This window comes from Trachypithecus francoisi, unplaced genomic scaffold, assembly GCF_009764315.1.
Source record: "Trachypithecus francoisi isolate TF-2019V2 unplaced genomic scaffold, Tfra_2.0 Lachesis_group17, whole genome shotgun sequence".
NCBI classification, from domain to species: domain Eukaryota; kingdom Metazoa; phylum Chordata; class Mammalia; order Primates; family Cercopithecidae; genus Trachypithecus; species Trachypithecus francoisi.
Genome location: NW_022681462.1, coordinates 83,926,766 through 83,948,254, shown reverse-complemented (window position 1 = coordinate 83,948,254; position 21,489 = coordinate 83,926,766). Strand labels below are relative to the sequence as shown.

Below are 21,489 nucleotides of genomic sequence, written 5' to 3'. Positions count from 1 at the left end.
AAACTGTGGTTATCCCCACTTTACATTTGAAGACATTGAAGCACAGAGAGGTTAGGATATTTGCCAAAGTTCACACAGCTAATAATTATTGTTGCTGGTGCAATGATGTAGAGCAGAGAGAAAATTTACAGGCTCCTAAGAAATGAATTCTTTACAGGAAATTAGGGCCATAGTAAGAATACATCCCTCAAAAAGGCACCAGGCCCTAATAAGTCATGGCATATAAATTATTAAAGACCAAAGAAAAAGCTGAAAACTTCCCAGTTTGCATCTAGCATAAACACAATGCAAAAATTGGACAAAATTAAGATGAAAATGAAAAATATAAACCAATAAAACATTTTAATATACTTACAAAAATTATAAGCAAAGTCCAGCATTGCATTAAAAGGATACCATTTCATGGTCTTATTTAAATATAGTTCTCCTTCAAGGACTCTACTAAAAACATGAAACTTTAATTTTAATAAATGAGATGATTAGAGAAGACAAAAGAAAATGTATCTTTAAATCCCTATGGCAGATAACAGAAAGGCTTTTTATGGTCATATTAAGTTTCTATACAGCACTAATTCCATAAATAAAGAAAATGAAATAGAAATTGCCATGTCAAATTAATATTATACTTTATTTCATACATATGGCCATTAAATATTTAAAGATGAAATGTACCAATTTTTATTACTTAAAGCTCTCATATTTTTGGTAATTTTGGAATTCAAAAGTTTTAATATTGATAAACACATAGTTAAGTATGTACGTTTTCCCAATTAGTAATAAAAAAGAAACAGATCACCTATAAAGATTCGGGTTCCTTTTTGTTTACAGTAAGACTATAATTCTAAAAAAGACTTTCCTGTATAAGATTGTACCTGAAAAATACCAAACATACTCCAGAGGAATGCGGCATTAGCTCGGTTCCTTACTCTTTCACCTGATACGAGTTACTGAAAGTAAAATGTAGCCTGGAATACTTCCAAAATCCATGGAGAAATGGAAAGATATTCTGCTTGTAAGAGACTGACATAAGGCATGCTATTTTAGTTTCTTATTATAGAAGCCATTTGATGAAGAATTTTATGAATTAATGGACTACTTAGAAAACATTAGAACAAGATATTGTTAATCAAAACTTGTGGAATATAGAAAACTTCATAGCCCCAAATGCCTTCTAATTAAAGAAAAAATGAACAGTCCTCACAGAATTAGAAAGGGAACAACAAAATAAAATCAAGGAAAGCAAAAGAAAGGAATAAATAAAAATAAAAGCAAAAATAAATAAGTTAGAAAATGGTAAAATTGTGAAGTTAGAACTCACATACTTTGACAACACATAAGCCCTTAGAAACTGTAATCAGTAAGAGCAGGTGCATGGCAGGAATTTAAAAACTGATATAACCAGTGACAATCTAATAAAATTGAACAAAGATTAAATCAAAAGAGAGGACATAACATAAATATTACAATCTTAATGAAAAGAATGAATAGATCAATAACACTAGAAGAAATTAGAACGATAGTAAATATATATACATATGTTCTTCAAAGGGCATGAGGCCCTAATAACTCATGATATATAAATTGTTAAAGACCAAAGAAAAAGCTGATAAACTTCTCAGTTTGCATCTAGCATAAACTCAGTGACAAAATTGGACAAAAAGAGGATTAAAAAAGAAAACTATAGGCCGGGCGTGGTGGCTCAAGCCTGTAATCCCAGCACTTTGGGAGGCCGAGACGGGTGGATCACGAGGTCAGGAGATCGAGACCATCCTGGCTAACACGGTGAAACCCCGTCTCTACTAAAAAAAAAATACAAAAAACTAGCCGGGCGTGGTGGTGGGCGCCTGTAGTCCCAGCTGCTCAGGAGGCTGAGGCAGGAGAATGGCATGAACCCGGGAGGCGGAGCTTGCAGTGAGCCAAGATCCGGCCACTGCACTCCAGCCTGGGCGACAGAGCGAGACTCCGTCTCAAAAAAAAAAAAGAAGAAAAGAAAACTATAAACCAATGAAACACTTGAACATACACAAAAATTATAAACAAAGCGAAATCCAGCATTGCATTAAAAGAATACCATCTTATGGTCATATTTAAATATAGTTCTACTTTAAGGATTCTATTAATGTAATAATTGGAATTTATTACATATAATGATTTAAGGGGAACATCTATACGATACAGTTAATAGGTGTGAAAATCTTTAATAAAATTTAACACTCATTTCTGATTAAAACAACATCAAAGCCACTGGGTAAGTTAGAAATAAAAGGAATCTTCTTAACTCAAAAAGCATATCTCAGGGCGGGCGGGGTGGCTCACGCTTGTAATCTCAGCACTTTGGGAGGCCGAGGAGGGCGGATCACGAGGTCAGGAGATCAAGACCATCCTGGCTAACACGGTGAAACCCCGTCTCTACTAAAAATACAAAAAATTTGCCAGGCGTGGCGGGTGCCTATAGTCCCAGCTACTAGGGAGGCTGACGCAAGAGAATGGTGTGAACCCGAGAGGCGGAGCTTGCAGTGAGCCCAGATCGCACTACTGCACTCCAGCCTGGGCGACAGAAGGAGACTCTGTCTCAAAAAAAAAAAAAAAAAAAAAAAAGCGTATCTCCCAGATTATCTAAAGGAAACTGATACTTTGCTCCTGTCTTACCTTGAGAAGCTTATTTTCACTTGAGTGTCAGTTCAAGGCAAAACATTCAGCAGGCAGCTTTCAATTGCCCCATGCAGTCTTTCCAGTCCTTCAGAACCCTGGCATCTCCTGGCCCCATCTCTTAGAAACTTTTCATCTACATCCAGCCTTCAAAAAGGATGAAGTACAAGTGAAGGCTTCTATGGGTGTGGCAAGCATGGCTGTTGACACTGCCCCAAAAAGAACTTAGTCTCCTGGCTCTACCTAACTGAAGGAGGCAGGGAGGTGGGCTCTAGCTGTGTGCCCAAAGGAAGAATTGGAAGATTGTTCTGGTGGACACTTTGTGCTCTCTGCTGCAGTCAGCTTCTCTCGCTACTATATACCTTCACATACCCTTCTTCACACTCATCTTCCCCCAAAGGAAGATGACCCCAAACCCCAGGCAGTTACTGAACTCATCTCAAAAGTCAAGAACTCAGTGCTGCACATTCCAGTACATCAAATATGTATATGGTTCGTTATGATTTGATGAACTATCAAGTAAACATGTTAAATGCTCTTCTACATCTACCCACCCAAAACAAATTAGTGGAGCAGTAGAACAACTGCAATTAAAAACTCCTATTTGGAAAAGGGAGAATGGAAAACATACGAAATCTCACCTTAAACCAAAAACTAAAGTCCTCATAGATCTATATCTGAATATGAAATATCTAAATATGAAAGAGTGAACCATGAAATTTCAGATGGTAATACAGGAAACTTTTAAAATTGTGGAGTAAAAAGGCCTCATGAGCGTGACACAACAACCAGAAATCTTAAAGTAAAAAATGAACAGATTTGTCCTCATTAAAATGTAAAACATCTGTATCTCTGAAATTACCTGAAATGAAATTAAAAGGCACATGTAACAAATATTTACAAAGTAGGTAACAATTGCTTATTATCCCTAATATCAATAAAAAAGAAAACAACACAAAATAAAAGTGGAGGCTTTCACTTTCAAGATGGGAACACTAATTGCACAATGATATCCTCTCCTTTTTCAGCTTCTGTCCTTCCACTCTAAGCCTTAAGTTATTTTTTAAGTATATGAATATATAGCTTGTTTTCTAAATTCAAAGAGAGATTTTTCGCTAATCAAAATGATGAGAAATCCCTGAAAGTCTAAAAGTACACAGGCTGAGTTTGCAGAGAGTAATTGTAGCCTGGAATTTGTACTGGAAACTTTTAAAAAGTCCCACCACAGAAGACAGGAGCATTACCAAGGGTACCCATGCTTAGAGGTGGTAGAAGGTAGGACTAGACAGGAGGTGAAAGCTAATGCAGATGATAAGAAAATGAGTTGAGGCATCCACTCATGTACACTGCTCATCCACTGCTCATGCCATGTACATTCCACTCTTTACCTCTCTACCAGTTCAAGTCTGTCATTGCACAGAAGCCAGCCTAAGAATGAGGGGCAGGGCCAGCAATACCCGTCCCAACTTTCCCTCATTCTCACTGAAAACAGTGAGGAGCACAAACCTCAAAAGCTGTTTCTATACCTTCCCTAAGGCTGGTTGTGGGAGTGTAAGTGTAAGGAGTCTAGGAGGGAATTCAAACCAGCAAGATGAACAGTCGAGAATCAACAACATTTAGCATGTAGCCTCCATAAAAAATACATATAACAGCCCAACAGAATTACAACTATGAAAAATTTAATAGATGGTAAGAAAAGGACTTTTTTTTTTTTTTGAGACGGAGTCTGGCTCTGTCACCCAGGCTGGAGTGCAGTGGCCGGATCTCAGCTCACTGCAAGCTCCGCCTCCCGGGTTTACGCCATTCTCCTGCCTCAGCCTCCGGAGTAGCTGGGACTACAGGCGCCCACCACCTCGCCCAGCTAGTTTTTTGTATTTTTTAGTAGAGACGGGGTTTCACCGTGTTAGCCAGGATGGTCTCAATCTCCTGACCTAGTGATCCGCCCGTCTCGGCCTCCCAAAGTGCTGGGATTACAGGCTTGAGCCACTGCGCCTGGCCAGGACTTTTCTTAAGAAGTTTAATTAGTGTCTTCAAATATAGTATGGCATCAAAATAACGAAGGAGGAGCTATCTGTGATAAAACAAACCAAAGTCAAACCCTGGAAATTTTAAAAAATGTAATTATTAAAATAAAATTTCAGTAGACGCAAATAGAAAAATGCTACACCTGGCAGGTATTAACAATAGGATGAGAACAGCAACATCAGTATCGGACAAAATAGAATTGAAAGCCAAAGCATTAAAAGTATCAAAAGAGGGCATTTCACATTGTCAAATAATTTACCAGCAAGATATAATGATCATGAACCTAAAATGCCTTAATATCATTTTGAAATACCTAAATATTTGGTAAAATCACAAAAGAAAACAAATACACATCACATCATAGTGGTCTGTTACAGTCTCCTACTATGATATACTATGAATAAAAATATAGAGTATTTAAATATAAAATTAATAAGTTTATGCTAATAGATATACATAGAACTTACACCTAATTGAGAATACACAATTTACTTAGATAACATTTACCAAAAAAATGCCCTTACAGAAGCCACAAAGGAAATTACAGCAAAATTTTAAATATATATATACAAACCACTTATCTTACCATAGTATGTTAAAATTAGAAATTTTTAAAAAATTGAACCCAGACAGCTAGATATTTTAAGTCACTTCTAAATAATTCATTGGATAAGAAAATAACAAAATTGAAGTTTCAAATTATTTTGGAATGAATGAAAATGAAAGCACTCCTGTCCTATACAGACTCTGTGTAGTCAACTTCACCCAATAAATGGTACTGAAGAAAGGGAAAAGATTAGTGATGATCTTAATCATAACTAAAATACTATGTTCATTATCCTCTGATGAGGATGCCCTCATTGTAGAAAAATTTCTTTTGGAATGACAAAAATGATTTTAATATGCTGTTCTTAAAAAGAATAGCTACATAGAAAGCAACTATCTAGGATAACTCAGTTATTAAAGAGTCCAGAAGCATTTAGAACTTTGTGAAGCTTTGCAATGGTTTACTGTATTCCAGCATTTCAAATCTTTTTTTAAACAAATAAATAGTAAAGTAACTAACAGAATAATGGAGTTAGATTTAGGCATAAACTCTAAATATAAAAGCAATGTACTATATGAAAGGTCTTTGAAATAAAACAGGATGGAGAGAAGGTGATTCTAATAAAATTTTATCTCCAGGGACATACATAATCAAATTCCTCCAGTATAAGTGCTTTTCAATTATATTCTTATATCTTATTCATTTATGTGTACGCAGAGTGTTTTATTCTAAGACTCTATCTATGGCTGAATAAACTTCTTGGTATCTACAGGCTTTACATTTTAGTGGAATATTTGTATATAAATGTTTTCATCAAATTACTAAATCAATGACAATTTATGGAACATGAAGACCTGAATTAATAAAGTCATTGAAGCAGAAGGAAAAGGCTTCATTGATCTTGAGTTCTTAAATATCAAGCTTTATGCATTCTGAACTTACATGAAAATACATTTCTAATGGCAAAAATTATAAGTACATAAGAAATAAAGATAGATTTATATCAAGGAGTTAGAGAAGACGAGGCTTAGGAGATAATTTGAAGCCTATTGGTACAGGGACTTGAAAACTTGAGTTTGAGTCGGACCTCAGAGATTATCCGATGTTCAGTTAATCCCTTAACCTTACACTAACAGGAACAGTGCCTCAAGAATCCCTCTAATATCTTATGACCCCTTCCTGGATAATGAGCACAAAATAGGATTCATAATGAGGAATCTGGCCTGTAGTCAGTGGGTAACCATTGGGGATTCTGAATTGAATTTAAAAAATGACACAGTCATACTTGTTTTTGGGGACATCTCTTATGATGAGTTTAGGATCAGCCAGGCTAAGGAGATCCTTGAAGCCAGTTAGAAGTCTCTTGTATTGTGTCAGATTTGAGGAATAAAAGCCAAGACAAGAAAATGTCAAGCAACTAAATATCCCCCTATTAACATTCTGTAACTTTGAAAAAAACATTTATTTATTTATTTATTTATTTAGAGACAGAGTTTTGCTCTTGTTGCCCAGGCTGGAGTGCAATGGCACGATCTTGGTTCACTGCAACCTCCACCTCCCGGGTTCAAGCAATTCTCCTGTCTAGTTTTTTATTGTTATTATTATAATCATTATACTAAAAGAAATTTAGGATCCAATAGTGTCACATATTGAATGACAAGAGGAAAGTTGTCACTGTTGTCATTATTGAAGAATTCCACCAATGGAGAAAAATTACCTCGTAGGAAGAACACAGGTTTTGTAATCAGAGAGCATGTTCAAATACCAACTCAGCCACTTGCCAGCTAACTTCGATATTTCATCTGTCTTAGTGGAGGCTATCGTCCATGATGGCCTTCAGCACTGTGATGTGTGATGTTATCCTAAGGCTCGAGCTGGTACTACTACCTTCCTCCTTGGGAGAGCAGTAGGGAAAGGGCGAACCTGGGAGTCCTAGCTTCATCATTAGTGTATATTCCTTCAGTTGCATTATTATTTGTTTTGGGTTTTGAGACCGCTATTTTGTGGGGCTCTGAGTATCCTCTGATATTCACCCAAAAGGCAAGCTTCAGCCAAATTTTACAGTGTATTAGGAACACATCACTCAGTTCCAAACCAATTTCAGTTTCCCTAATCTCACCTCTGAGCTCAACTCCCCCAGAACAATGTAGGTAATAAAACAGGGTAAAACTAGAATCTCCTTTTCTCAAGTTATTTCCTAAAAGGTCCCCTTGATGCCTTCCCTTTCCAATTCACCACTCTCTACCTATATAAGTCCCTAGCAGTCTTCTGCTTCTCAATGAATCCTCATGGGTTTGTGTGTGTATGCGTGACTTTCTGATTATGGTTTCTTAAGAGGAGTTCCTTCAACTCCTTTCCCTCTTCCGTCCATCTTAAGATTTTGGCTTAGGGAAGAAGTCATTAGGCAATACTAGTTTGACATTTTATCTTTTTAGAGATGAGGAAGATGAAGAACAAATACACTTTAGGGGCTAGGCTAAAGTCACATATTTCATAAATGGTAGAGTTAGGATTTGACCTCAGGAATCCTCATTCTAGGGCCTTTGCATTTTAGCATGCTGCTATGGGGATATTAAATAATTTGAACTTAGAAAACTAGATCAATGAAATAGAATTGATAGTCCAGAAGATGACCAGTATATATGAAGATTTTTTATGCAATAAAAACAGCATTTCAAATCAATGTTGAAAAATTGATTTGTCAATAAATGGCATTAGTAAAAATTATTAAGGTTCAACCTTTCACTGCTATTGATGCCAAAATAAACTTCAAATAAATCCAAGAAATAAAGGTAAAAAAATGAAATCATAGAGGAACTAGAAGAAAACACAGAATAAATTTTTTTAGTAGAGAAGACTACATAAGATACAAAATTTTTATGTCTTCTGAACATCAATTCTACTTCTGGGACTATATCCTACCAACCAACTTACACATAACCACAAAGATAGGTATACTGGCTGTTTATTGCAGTATCTTTTAAAAATTGTTGTTGTTTTTCTTGAACAGAGAAGGACTTGATACAACTTAAAAGTGTTTTATGGGGCATAGGGGTTTGTTCAATAAATAGATACAGTAAGAGGTATATATATGCAATAATACAAAATATAGCCATTGAAAAAGTAACATAGATGTATACCTGCTCATATTATATCAAAGACAATATTTTGTACCAAGTTCAGAAGTTGTCAGTCATTTTTAATCATTAGCTTGAAAAAGGGAGAAATGAAATCAAACCCTACCAATAAGACATACTTCTGTATTGGTGGTTAGTTATCAAGGTTGGTAAGTGTGTGGGGAGGGGATGGTTGGTGAGAGAATAAATCAGTTTAGCTTCTTTGGAGCGGAGGGCAATGTGATATCTGCCATCACTTACTAGCTGTGTCATGCTGAGCTTTATTTTCTTCATAGGCAAATTGGAAATACTATACCTACTTCCTAGTTTTGTTTCAATGAGGCATAGTGCCCAGCACATAGTTGGTATTTAATAAATATTAACTCCTGTCTTAGCTCAGAATGCCATAACAAAATACCATAGACTGGATGGCTTAAAAGAAAGAAGTTTGTTTCTCACAGTTATGGAGTCTGGTGAAATCCAAGATTAAGGTGCTGGTAAGGTAGGTTTCATTCTGAGTTCTCCTCTTGTGGCTTGTAGGTGGCCGCCATCTCACCATGTGCTCATGTGACTTCTTCTTCGTATACATATATGTGCAGGAAGAGAGAGACAGCAAGCAAGCTCCCTCATGTCTCTTCTCACAGGGCTCCACCCACACAACCTCATCTAATCCTAATTACCTTCTAAAAGCCCCACTTTCCAAATTCCATCACATTGGGAGTTAGGGCCTCAATACATAAATGGCAGAGGGGTTGAGGCATAAACATTGAACCTGTAACATTCCACCCCTGGACTCCCAGAATTCATGTTCTTCTCATATGCAAAATATATTCTCACTCCATTCCAATAGCCCTGAAGTCTTAACTCATTTTAGCATCAGTTCTTAAGTCTGAAGTCTCATCTAAATAGTATCTAAATCAAATATGGGTAACATTAGAGGTATAATTCATCCTGAAGCAAAAAAATTCCATTCTAGTGATGAGCCTGTGAAACCAGACACATTACATGCTTCCAAAATACAGTGGTGGGGCAGGCATAGGATGGGCATTCCCATTTCAAAGGGGAGAACTACAAAAGAAGAAAGAGGTGATAGCAAGTCCGAATCTAGCAAGGCAAATTCCATTAGGTCTTAAAGTTCAAGAATTATCCGCTTTGGTTTGATGTTCTGCCCTCTCTAGGCTCATTGGAGTGGCAGTGTCACCCCCCAGCTCTATGGGTGGCCCAATCCCTTCTGTTCTGTGGGGGTAGCCTTATTACCTCAGCTGAGGGTAGGGGGAAGCTCCATCCATTGAATTCTCAGAAAGGTCCCCATCCATGATCTGCTGGGCACAGTACTACCCTTTGAAACTGAGGTGGAGGCAGCCTGTCCCACCGGGCTCCAACCATAGTGAGAGTGGTGGCAGCCCACTCTCTGAATCATCTTTGGGTTCCTTCTCTGTTCTTGAAAGGCAGCACATGTTCAAAGCAAAATACTCTATGGTTTCATCCTGTCAAATCCAAAAAGTCTGATAGCCTTCCTCCATTCTCTACCACCTTCTCTGTCTCCTTTACTTCAAACTGGCAGTATCTGTAATGGCATAATCCAATCTCTATTCCCAGCCTCTGATGAGATGGCTGATTAAGTCCGTGAGTTGCACCCATGATCTCTTTTTCAAATGGTTGTTTAGCCACACCCTTAGTGTTCTCTTCAGAACAAGCTTTCTTCTTCTTTGCCAATAATGATAGGTTGAGAATTTTCCAAAACGTTTTGCTTAAAAATCCATTATTCAATTTATGTTTCTCCTTTTGCATGTTATTATAAGCAGTCAGAATAAACTAAGCTGCTCCTTCAAACACTTTGCTTAGCAATCTCCTCAGCTAAATGTCCAGTTTCATTGCTTACAATTTTTACCTCACACAAAACACCAGAACATAGTTCAGCCAAGTACTTTGCCACTTTGTAACAAGAATTGCTTTTCTTCCGGTTTACAATAACATGTTCCTTATTTCCATGCCAGAACCATCCTTAATGTTTATATTTCTAGCATGCAACTCAAAACTCTTCTGACCTCATTTACACTCCCACCAACAGTGTAAAAGCATTCCTATTTCTCTACATCCTCTCCAGCATGTGTTGTTGCCTGACTTTTTAATAATCATCATTCTAACTGGTGTGAGATGGTATCTCATTGTGGTTTTGATTTGCATTTCTCTAATGACCAGTGATGATTAGATTTTTTTCATGTTTATTGGCCACATAAATGTCTTTTTTTGAGAAGTGTCTGTTCATATTCTTCACCCACTTTTTGATGTTTTTTTTTCTTGTAAATTTGGTTAAGTTCTTTGTAGATTCTAGATATTAGCCCTTTGTCAGATGGATAGATTGCAAAAATTTTCTCCCATTCTGTAGGTTGCCTGTTCATTCTGATGATAGTTATTTTTGCTGTGCAGAAGCTCTTTAGTTTAATTAGACTTCATTTGTCAATTTTGGCTTTTGTTGCCATTGCTGTTGGTATTTTAGTCAAGAAGTCTTTGTCCATGCCTATGTCCTGAATGGTATTGCCTAGGTTTTCTTCTAGAAATTTTATGGTTTCAGGTCTTACATTTAAGTCTTTAATCCATCTTGAGTTAATTTTTTTATAAGGTGTAAGGAAGGGGTCCAGTTTCAATTTTCTGCATATGGCTAGCCAGTTTTCCCAACACCATTTATTAAATAGGGAATCCTTTCCCCATTGCCTGTTTTTGTCAGGTTTGTCAAAGATCAGATGGTTGTAGATATGGGCATTATTCATGAGGCCTCTGTTCTGTTCCATTGGTCTATATATCTGTTTTGGTACCAGTACCATGCTGTTTTGGTTACTATAGCCTTATAGTATAGTTTAAAGTCAGGTAGCATGATACCTCCAGCTTTGTTCTTTTTGCTTAGGATTGTCTTGGCTATACTGGCTCTTCTTTTATTCCATATGAAATTAAAGTAGTTTTTTCTAATTCTGTGAAGAAAGTCAATGGTAGCTTGATGGGGATGGCATTGAATCTATAAATTACTTTGGGCAGTATGGCCATAAATGACAGTGTGGTGATTCCTCAAGGATCTAGAACCAGAAATACCTTTTGACCCAGCAATTCCATTACTGGGTATATACCCAAAGGATTATAAATCATTCTACTATAAAGACACACGGACATGTATGTTTATTGCAGCACTGTTCACAATAGCAAAGACTTGGAACCAACCCAAATGCCCATCAATGATAGACTGGATAAAGAAAATTTGGCACATATACACCATGGAATACTATGCAGTCATAAAAAGGATGAGTTCATGTCCTTTGCAGGGACATGGATGATGCTGGAAACAATCATTCTCAGCAAACTAACACAGAAACAGAAAACCTAACACTGTATATTCTCACTGATAAGTGGGAGTTGAACAATGAGAACACATGGACACAGGGAGGGGAACATCACACACCTGGGCCTGTCAGAGGGTAGGAGGATAAGGGAGGGATAGCATTAGGAGAAATAACTAATGTAGATGATGGGTTGATGGGTGCAGCAAACCACCATGGCACGTTTATACCTACATAACAAACCTGCATGTTCTGCACATGTATCCCAGAACTTAAAGTATAATAATAAAAAAGGGAGTATTTTGACAGGGCATGGTGGCTTACACTTGCGATCCCAGCATTTTAGGAGGCTGAGGCTGAAAGATCGCTTGAGAACAAGAGTTCAAGATTAGCTTGGGTAACATAGCAAAACCCTGTCTCTACAAAAATAAAAATAATCAAACAAACAAACAACAACAACAACAACAAACTTTACTGGCCTCTACCCAGTACCCATTGCCCAGTTTCAAAGCTGCTTCCACATGTTTAGGTATTGGTTACAGTAGCACCCTAATTCTCAATACCAAAATATGTCTTAATCTATTTGGGCTGCCATAACAAAATATGAATTGGGTGGTTCAAACAACAGACATTTATTTTCTCACAATCTGGAGGCTGAAAGTCCAAGATCAAGGTGCTGGCAGGGTCAAGTTCTAGTGAGGGCTCTCTTCCTGGCTTGCAGATGGCTACCTTCTTATTATGTGTTCACATGACCTCTTTTGCAAGCATGGAAGGAGAAAGAACAAGCTCTCTCACATCTCTTTTTATAAGGGCACTAACCCCATCATGTGCACCCCATCCTCACGACCATACCTAACCTTACCACCCAAAGGCACCATATTCAAATATCATCACACTGGGGGTTAAGGTTTCAATATATGACCTTTGGGGGAGACACAAACATTCAGTCCACAACACATCTACATGCATAAGCACAACTCTGGGGAAGAAAAAAATACTAGCTCAGACTTCGGTTTCTGTTGGAGCAGATTTTAAGAGGTAGATTCCAGGATTTCACGGTTAAGCTGGGATTTAATTTTTACATCAGAGGATATACTCCAGGGTTTTCTTTATAAGCCTTGAGGCAGAAGCATGATCATCCTACCAGGCATATAGCAGGTTTATTATCCCCAACAGAGATTTGGAAAGAAACCATTTCCTCATTGATCTATTTCAGAGACAATAAAGAATTCGGGAAAGGGATTGGGGTAATGGGGATCAAAGCTAAGTAAGTCTTGGTCACAGGATACGTTACAAAATGCTTAACTAAAATTTTTCTTAGACTTTTTTGGCAAACCATCCAGAAGATGGAAACACAGCAGGGATCTTACAGACATCTGCCTTCATTCTGGTCTGATTTCAGTTGCCTTAGTAATATGGAGAATATTTTATTTAAAAGACTTTAGAGAATTTTCTATTCCTCTTGACAGAATTCTTTCCATTAAAAAAACTTTAGAGAATTTTCTATCCTCTTAAAATATAATTCTTTCTATTAAAAGACTTTAGAGATTTTTAATTAGAAAGACTTTCTATTAAAAAGATGACTTTAATTCTCAAATTCCAAATTGTTTTCTAAATAATTATTCCAAACCTCACTACTCTCCTCAAAACCTCTCCCTTCAGCAAATTCCCTGGACTCCTATGTCATGGAGAAATTGAAGTTATCAAGCATACTCCCCACCAGCATCTTGCTTCCTGTCAACTTTTTTATTGTACATTCCAGTCCACATGTTCATTCATATCTATTCCCCAACATCTAGGAAGACAAGGTAAACCTTAAGGTATTTCAGAACCAGTAGCTACACCTAACCCACTCCCTTCTGACTCCTTTGCCACTTCTTCATCCACCATCTCCTACTTTTCTCTAATACCAAACTTTCTTCCCACTGGCTCCTTCTCTTCAGCCTATAAACACTCTCAAGTTGGGCCCATGACAAAAATACCCCCTCTCAACTCCATAACTCATTCTAGCTACTGTTCATCTTATCACCAAACTTTACCTAGAGTAGTTTTTTAGTATAATAATCCAGTTGACAACTCTTGTGGGCATTTTTAAATTCACTTTTATTGAAATAGAGAAGCTTTAACTGATCACCCTAAAAGAAACACCCAAAACCACAAAAAAACCTGAAAAAAAAGATTAAAAAAACCTAATAAGTTTTGCAGGATTGCAGGATAGGAGGTCAATACATAAAAATCAATTTTATTTCTAGACACTAGCAATGAGCAATCTAAAAATGAACTTTAAAAAATGTTATTTGTAATAGCACTAAAAGGATAAAATATGTAGAAATAAATTTACCAAAAGGAGTATAATATTTGTACATTGAAAACTCTGAAGCATATTTGAAAGAAATTAAAGAAACCTAAATAAATGGAATGAGTCAAGACTTAATACTGTTAAGATAGCAAAACTTTCCAAACTGATCTGGAGATTCCAGGGAATGTACTTTAAAATTTTATCTGCCTTATTTGCAGGAATTTAAAAGCTGATCTTAAAAATCATACAGAAATGCAAAGAAACCAGAATAGTCAATCTTGAAAAAGAACAATGGAGTTGGAAGACTCACACTGCCTGATTTCAAAACTTACTACAAAGCTATCATAATCAAGACAGTGTGGTATTGGCATAAGAGTAGACACACAGATCAACAGGATAAAATTGAGAGTCCAGAGATAAACTCTCACATTTATGGTTAAGTGATTTTTGACAAGAGTGTCACAAGATTCAATGGGGAAAGAAGAGTCTTTTCAACAAATGATGCTGGTACAATTGTGTATTAGAGTGCAAAGAATGAAGTTGGAACTTTAAGTTTCAGCCCTGCATGTAAAGAGCTTGGAAGTCATCGCTCCCAATCTTACAATAAGAGAAAAAAAAGAATAAACTAAAAGTCAATCACTTTGCTTGGATCCATCAGGGAACTGAGGTTTCAGGGCAGCCATTCCAAAATCTGGACAGATAGTCGAACCAACCCAGAGAGTCACTGAGATCAGCTTACCTGGAGAAGGAATCACTAGTGCCATAAATTGATAGGAAAATGAAAATGGTAACTTTGACAAATTGCTGGACGCTAAGTGTGGACTAGCCTGTGAGTGAGAAACCCATGGAGGCCTCAGTCATACAAAGGAGCACTACACATTCATGGGCTTTACCTCTAGGAACCCCACCAGGTTTTCATAGTGAGAGCTAAGAAAACTCTCATGGCTCTAGCAGGTAATAGAAAAAAGTTCATATTTTGAGATAAGTCTAGACCATGCTCCATAACCAAGGCCTACTTTGCAGGGAAAAGATTTTACCAGAGCCTAATCCCAACTGGAGAAAGTACATTTTCCTGCCTCCAGCCCTCTATATCCTTCTTGTCTTATCAAAGTGAAGGGAGCTATGAAACACTTGTGAAGTTCTTATGCCAGGGACCCAGGCACACTAAAACATTGATATTTAACCATAAGATTGTAGAATGTTTCCCCTCCCAGACTTTACCAGCCCATCAATAGGGCTCTAATATACAGACATTCAAAACAGAAAATTACAGGCCAATATCTCTCATGAACATAGAAGCAAAAATCCTTTAAAAATATTAAATCAAATTCAACAATGTATAAAAAAGATTTACAAATCATGACCAAGTGGGATTTATTCCAGGTATTCAAATCCGGTTCAACATTCAGATCAATATAACCCATCACAACACTGAATATAACCTAGCACCTCAACTAGCTAAGGAAGAAAAATCATGATGATATCAATTAATTCAGAAAAAGCACTTTAACAAATCCAAAAGCAATTCTTGATAAAAACTCTCAACAAAATAAAAATAAAGATGAACTTCCTCAACTTGAAAAAGAACAGCTACCAAAAGAAAGAAAAAAAATATGTTAACATCATATCGAAAAACTAAATTTTTCCCCAAAGAATTGTGTACACAGCAAGAATGTCTCTCTCTCACTATTCCTACTCAACATTGTACTGGAGGTCCTAGCTAGTGTGATTAGACAGAAATTTAAAATGTACCAGTTGGGAAGAAAAAAAAACCTATCTGCATGCACAGATGGTATGATTATCCATGCAGAAGATCCCAAATAATCACCAAAAAAAGTCCTAGAACTAAAAAGTGATTATATCAAGTTTCCAGGTTACATGACTGATATACAAAAGTCGATGTTTTTTCTATATACCAATAAAATGCTATTTATAGTAACACTGAAAAATGAAATAAATCTAACAAAATATGTATAGGGTAGCCATGCAGAAAACTACAAAATTCTGATTTTAAAAAAATCAAGGATCTAAATGAATGCAGACATAGTCCATAATTATGGATTGACAGATTTAATACTGTCAGTTTTTCATAAATTGATTTATAGATTCAATATTAACCCAATAAAAATCACAGCAAGCTACATTATGGGTACCAACAAACTGACTCTAAGGTTTATATGAAAAAGCCAAAGACCGTGAATACCGAACACAATATTAAAGAAGAATAAAGTCAAAGGACTGAAATTTCCCAACTTCAAGACTTACTATGATGCTAAAGCAATTAAAACAGTGTGGTACTCAAGAAAGAACAGACACACAAATCGCTGGAATGGCACACAGAGCCTAGAAATAAACCCACACAAACAGTCATGTCTTCTGTGACAAAGGAGCAAAGGCAATTCCATGGAGAAAGAATCATCCTTTCAACAAATGTGCAAGAACAATTGGAAGTCTATGTGTAAAACTATAAAACAAGACATAGGCTGCGAGCAGTGGCTCATGTTGTAACCTCAGCAGTTTGTGAGACTGAGGAGGGCAGATCACTTGAGGTCAGGAGTTTGAGACCAGCCTGGCCAACATGGTGAAACCCGGTCTCTACTAAAAATACAAAAATTAGCTAGGCATGGTGGTGAGTGCCTGTAATCCCACTTACTTGGAAGGCTGAGGCAGGAGAATCTTTTGAAACCAAGAGACTGAGGTTGCAGTGAGCTGAGGTCACGCCACTGCACTCCAGCCTGGGTAACAGAGAGAGACTCCATCTTAAAAATAAATAAATAAATAAAAGAAAACAAGACATAGACCTTAAACTTTTTAAAAAGTAACTCAATATGGATTGGACATAAATGTAAAACACAAAACTATGAAACTTCCAAAAGAAAATATAGAAGAAAATGATAGTTTGAACTTTATTAAAATTAAAATGTTCTTCTTTGCAAAAGGCACTTTTAAGAGAATGAAGAACCATTCACAGACTGGGAAAAAAATATTTGCAAAATATCTATCCCTAGCCCAGTCTAAAGGCATGTATCTCTAATCATGATAAAAACATCAGTTAAATTCCAATAGAAGGACACTTTATGATGTCCTACCACTACTCCTCAAAACTGTTGAGGTCATTAAAGGCAAGAAAAGTCAGAGAAACTGTCACAGCCAGAGGAAGCCTAGGGAGACATGATGACCAAATGTAATATGGTATCCTTGATGAGATCCAAAAAAAAAAAAAAAAAAAAAAGCAGATTATGTAAAACTTAAGAAAATCTGAATAAATTATGGACTTCAGTTAATGATAATTTATCACCGTTGGTTCATTAGTTGTAACAAGTATACCACACTAATAGGGGAAATATAGCATATATGGGAAATCTTTGTACTATCTTCTCAATGTTTCTGTAAATCTAAAATTTCTAAAAAGTAAAGTTTATTTTTTTAAAGTAAAGTTAGACCACTTTCTCACACCATGCCAAAAAAAAAAAAAAAAATACTCAAAATGGATCATAGACCTTCATGTAAAAGTTAAAACCATAAAGCTTTTAGAAAAACAATATAAAAGTAAATCTGTGCAACCTTGGTTTCTTAGTGGTTTCCTAAAAATGACAATAAAAGCGTAAGTGACAAAAGAAAAAACAACATAAATTGTTGAACTTCATCAAAATTATAAAACATTTGTACTTCAAAACATACCATCACGAAAGTAAGAGGACAAACCAAAGAATGAAAGAAAATATTTGCAAATCATATATCTGGCAAAGGACTTGTAGCCATAATTAAGAATTCTTAAAACTCAAGGATGAAATGACCACCAAATTTAAAACTGGACAAAGGATGTGAACAGACATTTCCCCAAAGAAGATTTCTAAATTGCCTATAAGCACCCAGAAAGATGCTCAACATCATTAACCATCAGGAAAACACAAATTGAAACCACAATGAGATATGAATTCATATTCACTGGAATGACTGTAATCAAAAAGAAAGATAATATAGATGTGGAGAAGCTGGAACCCCGCTTCATTGCTGATGGGAATGTAAGATGGCGTAGCTGCCTTGGAAAACAGTCTGTATTATAGAACAAATCTCCTCCTCTCTATTTTTATTCCCACTTCCCTATCTAGCCTGGAGTCCTGCAATGGCTCTGACTGTCCTCCTGCAGTATTATCCACTAATTTATTTAAGACCTCCCCTGATACACAGGCATGGTGGCAATAGAAATCCAGTCTATTAGCTTGTCTCTCCAAATCTGATCATGACCATTCTTCTTCCTTGTGAGGACTGACCTGTCTTGTATCCTATAGATCAGGGGTCCCCAAGCCCAGGGCCACAGACGGGTACCACTCTCCGTTCTGTTAGGTTCCAGGCCACATAGCAGGAGGTAAGTGTCAGGCAAGCCAGCATTATGGCCTGAACTCTGCCTCCTGCCAGATCAGCAGCAGCATTAGATTCTCATAGGAGCATGAACCCTATTGTGAACTGTTCATGCTAGGAGTCTACGTTGTGCACTCCTTATGAGAATCTAACACCTGATGATCTGAGGTGGAACAGTTTCATTTTGAAAATATCACCCCTGCATCCCTAGTCCCATCTCACTCCCGATCCCCATCCGTGGAAAAATTGTCTTCCACAAAGCCAGTCCCTAGTGTCAAAAAGGTTAGGAACCACTGTTATATATGAACTAGGAGTTCATATGTGATGATAATTCTTAAAACAAGCCCTCTTATTCTTCAACTGCCTTGCACAGAATAAGGGTGGAAGTGCTGGAAGTTCTTGCCTTTTGGATTCATTATGTTTTACTTGTCTTTGAAATTCCACAGAAAATGTATATAGAATTGTACTTCATTTTTTTTGTATGCGTATGTGTATACATTTGTATATATTTATATTTAGAAAGTAATTATTCATGGAGGAGAAGGAAAAGGTCACATTCTAATTCTGTTACCTATTCATGTTTCAGCACCCATATCTAATGCCACTTACTCTTACTGCATGAAGACTTTTCTGATCCTTCTAGCCAGGTGTCTTTTTTTTGTCTTATTGAACCTCCAAACTACTTTGCACATCTTTTTCCTTGCTTGCTTCGTTTCATTTATTTTAGTAATTCATAAAGTTACTAACTTTATTGTAAACTCTTTTACTGGCAACTGATTAGATAGAATATATCTAAGCTGTCTAATACTTAGACACTTAATATAAATGATTGTATTATTATATAATTTTATAAATATAAAATATATTTGTAAATAAATATTTACAAAAAATCAAATAAAAATTATATGAAATATAATTTTATAAATATTGTATAATATAAATGATTGTATTATTGTATAATTTTATCTTCATATGTTATTGCTTTAATTCAGTAGAAGCTCTTTAAGAATGAGAACTGTGTTTCGCTTTTCTATACTGTTTGAGAATAACTTAAAAATCAGTGCTGAGTGAATGAATGAATGAACCAACTTAAGATTATCTTTGTAGTGACAAGGGAGCCCTTGGAGGGGCTACTACAGTTTCAGTTGTTATCATTGCCCTAAGAGCACTTTCTTGGTCCTGGACATCCTCCTCCAAGGAAGGAGGGTGGTAGAGTGGAGAGTGGTCTAGAAACGGGAAGCCTGGTGTTTGGTCTTGAATCTGCCAGCAGGTAGCTGCATGGCCTTGGAGGGCTCCACTCTTTCTGAGCCTCATATAGCCATAAAATGAACGTTCCTTTCAGTTCTAACATTCTAGGATTCTTGAAACCACTGGTCCTTATTACAATAAAGAAACAAAGTACCAAAATAAACTTGGGATTGAGCAAATGACTGTTTCTGTTCTCACATCCCAGTAATAACCAGCACCTCAATGAATGCCTACTATACGCAGACACTGTTTTAAGTGCGTCACTTCTATTGACTTATTTATTCCTATAGATAAGACTTTTATTCCATTTTCACATGAAGCATATAAAACATATGTGACTTACATGCCTGTTGGCAGAGCCAATTTTAGATCCAGACACTCTGGCTCTAGAGGCTGTGCTCTTCATCTCACTGCTTATCCAGGGCATACGAGTGGCACCAGGCTTCTCTTCTGCCCCCAGAGCCCCTGGCCTTAATTTCATCACCATTCATCTCATGGAAAGATGAAACCCTTGTTTCAGTATGAAGTGATAATTCCAAAAGATGTTGTGAGAGAACACAATCCCCCGGAGAGCAAAGAGATATTTGCTGATGACTTCACTTGGGGCAAGGACCTTCATTTTATTTGACATTACGGGTGCTGAATTGGGAAACCAAAGTGTGGAAAGGCTTCTGACCTGACTTTGGAAAGAATGTGGCTCTTTTCTCAAAGCCTCATCAAACACGAGGTGGAAAGGTGAGCCCTGTCATTGCAACATCTCCTGCCCAGAAGGTTCTACTTCACTTGATATTAGGGAAGTCTTCCCTCTATTTGTCAGTTCTTCCTCAGGAACTGTAAATCCAGGAGCCACGAGGGCACTGCTTCCCTGTTCTCTACCACAGCTCAGAAGGATATCAGCTAGGAAAATCCTACTGAGATGGTTAGGCAGGCCTTTTAAACCTGGGTCAGGAAGAATAAGTAAACAAGGGAGCTTCCACCATAGGAAACATGTACTTTGAGTCCAGCAAAGTAACCAGTAAGATAAAGATGACTAACAAAGATTGTGATCCGCATTCAGAGCTGCTGGCCTCCCTGCTTTTTCAGCCAGATGTTTCCCTCTCATTTTTTTTCTTCTCTCCTTACCTTCCCTTTGCTCCCTTCAGTTTCTCTCTCCACCTGACTTCTTTCCCAAGTACCCACAGGACTATGTTATTGCCATCTTTTCTCTTCCTAGGTCATCAGGGAAAAGAGCCTCATATATAAATGCATATAAAATATTCTGAATACCTACATATGTATAGCAGGCATTCACACTTTGATTATTTATCCATATACTCCTTCATTCATTAGACGATTACTCAGTGCCTGTTCAGTACCAAGTCTTAGCTGTCCACCCCTACCTCCCCAGACGTAAGGTATCTACCTTAGGACAGACGTATTTTGGTATTTCCTGAGGGATGTTGGTTTTGGCTAGAAAAGGCCCAAGGTAACATAAATTAGAGCATATGCTTGATAGGTTATCATTGATTATGGATTTAGAGTCTGGTAGAAACCAGGCTTACAAATTACAGCCTTAGGGAAGCCAGCTGTTTGGGAAAACTAGCAAAAACAAAAACTCCCCTGTTGGGGGTTTTTATTGGCCTTTCTGAAATTCTCTCTTTGAGCTCTGGGAAAAACTCAATCACAGGAAGGAACCAAAGAGTGTTTAGCTCTCAGTAGCTCCTCTATGTTCATTGAAGAATACCCTGTAAGCTTGGGAAATGTTTCCAGTGCCAACCCCTTAATGAGTAGCGCATAGAGTATGAAGAAAGTATGATTATTAAGAATTACATAAGGTTTTCATCATTCTAAGCAAACTATCACAAGGACAGACAACCAAGCACTGCATGTTCTCATTCATAGGTGGGAGCTGAACAACGAGAACACATGGATACA

General features: G+C 37.0%; 1 long non-coding RNA gene across 2 annotated transcripts in view; it reads right to left on the bottom strand.

The window, feature by feature from the left end:
* The window catches only part of LOC117062635, a 138,883-nt gene extending 118,776 nt beyond the window's left edge, over nucleotides 1–20,107 (bottom strand). For both annotated transcript variants that reach the window (XR_004428471.1, XR_004428472.1), the window contains exon 1: nucleotides 19,919–20,107. This is a non-coding gene — a long non-coding RNA (uncharacterized LOC117062635). The remainder of the gene's footprint in view (nucleotides 1–19,918) is intronic.
* Between the last annotated feature and the right edge of the window lie 1,382 nt (nucleotides 20,108–21,489).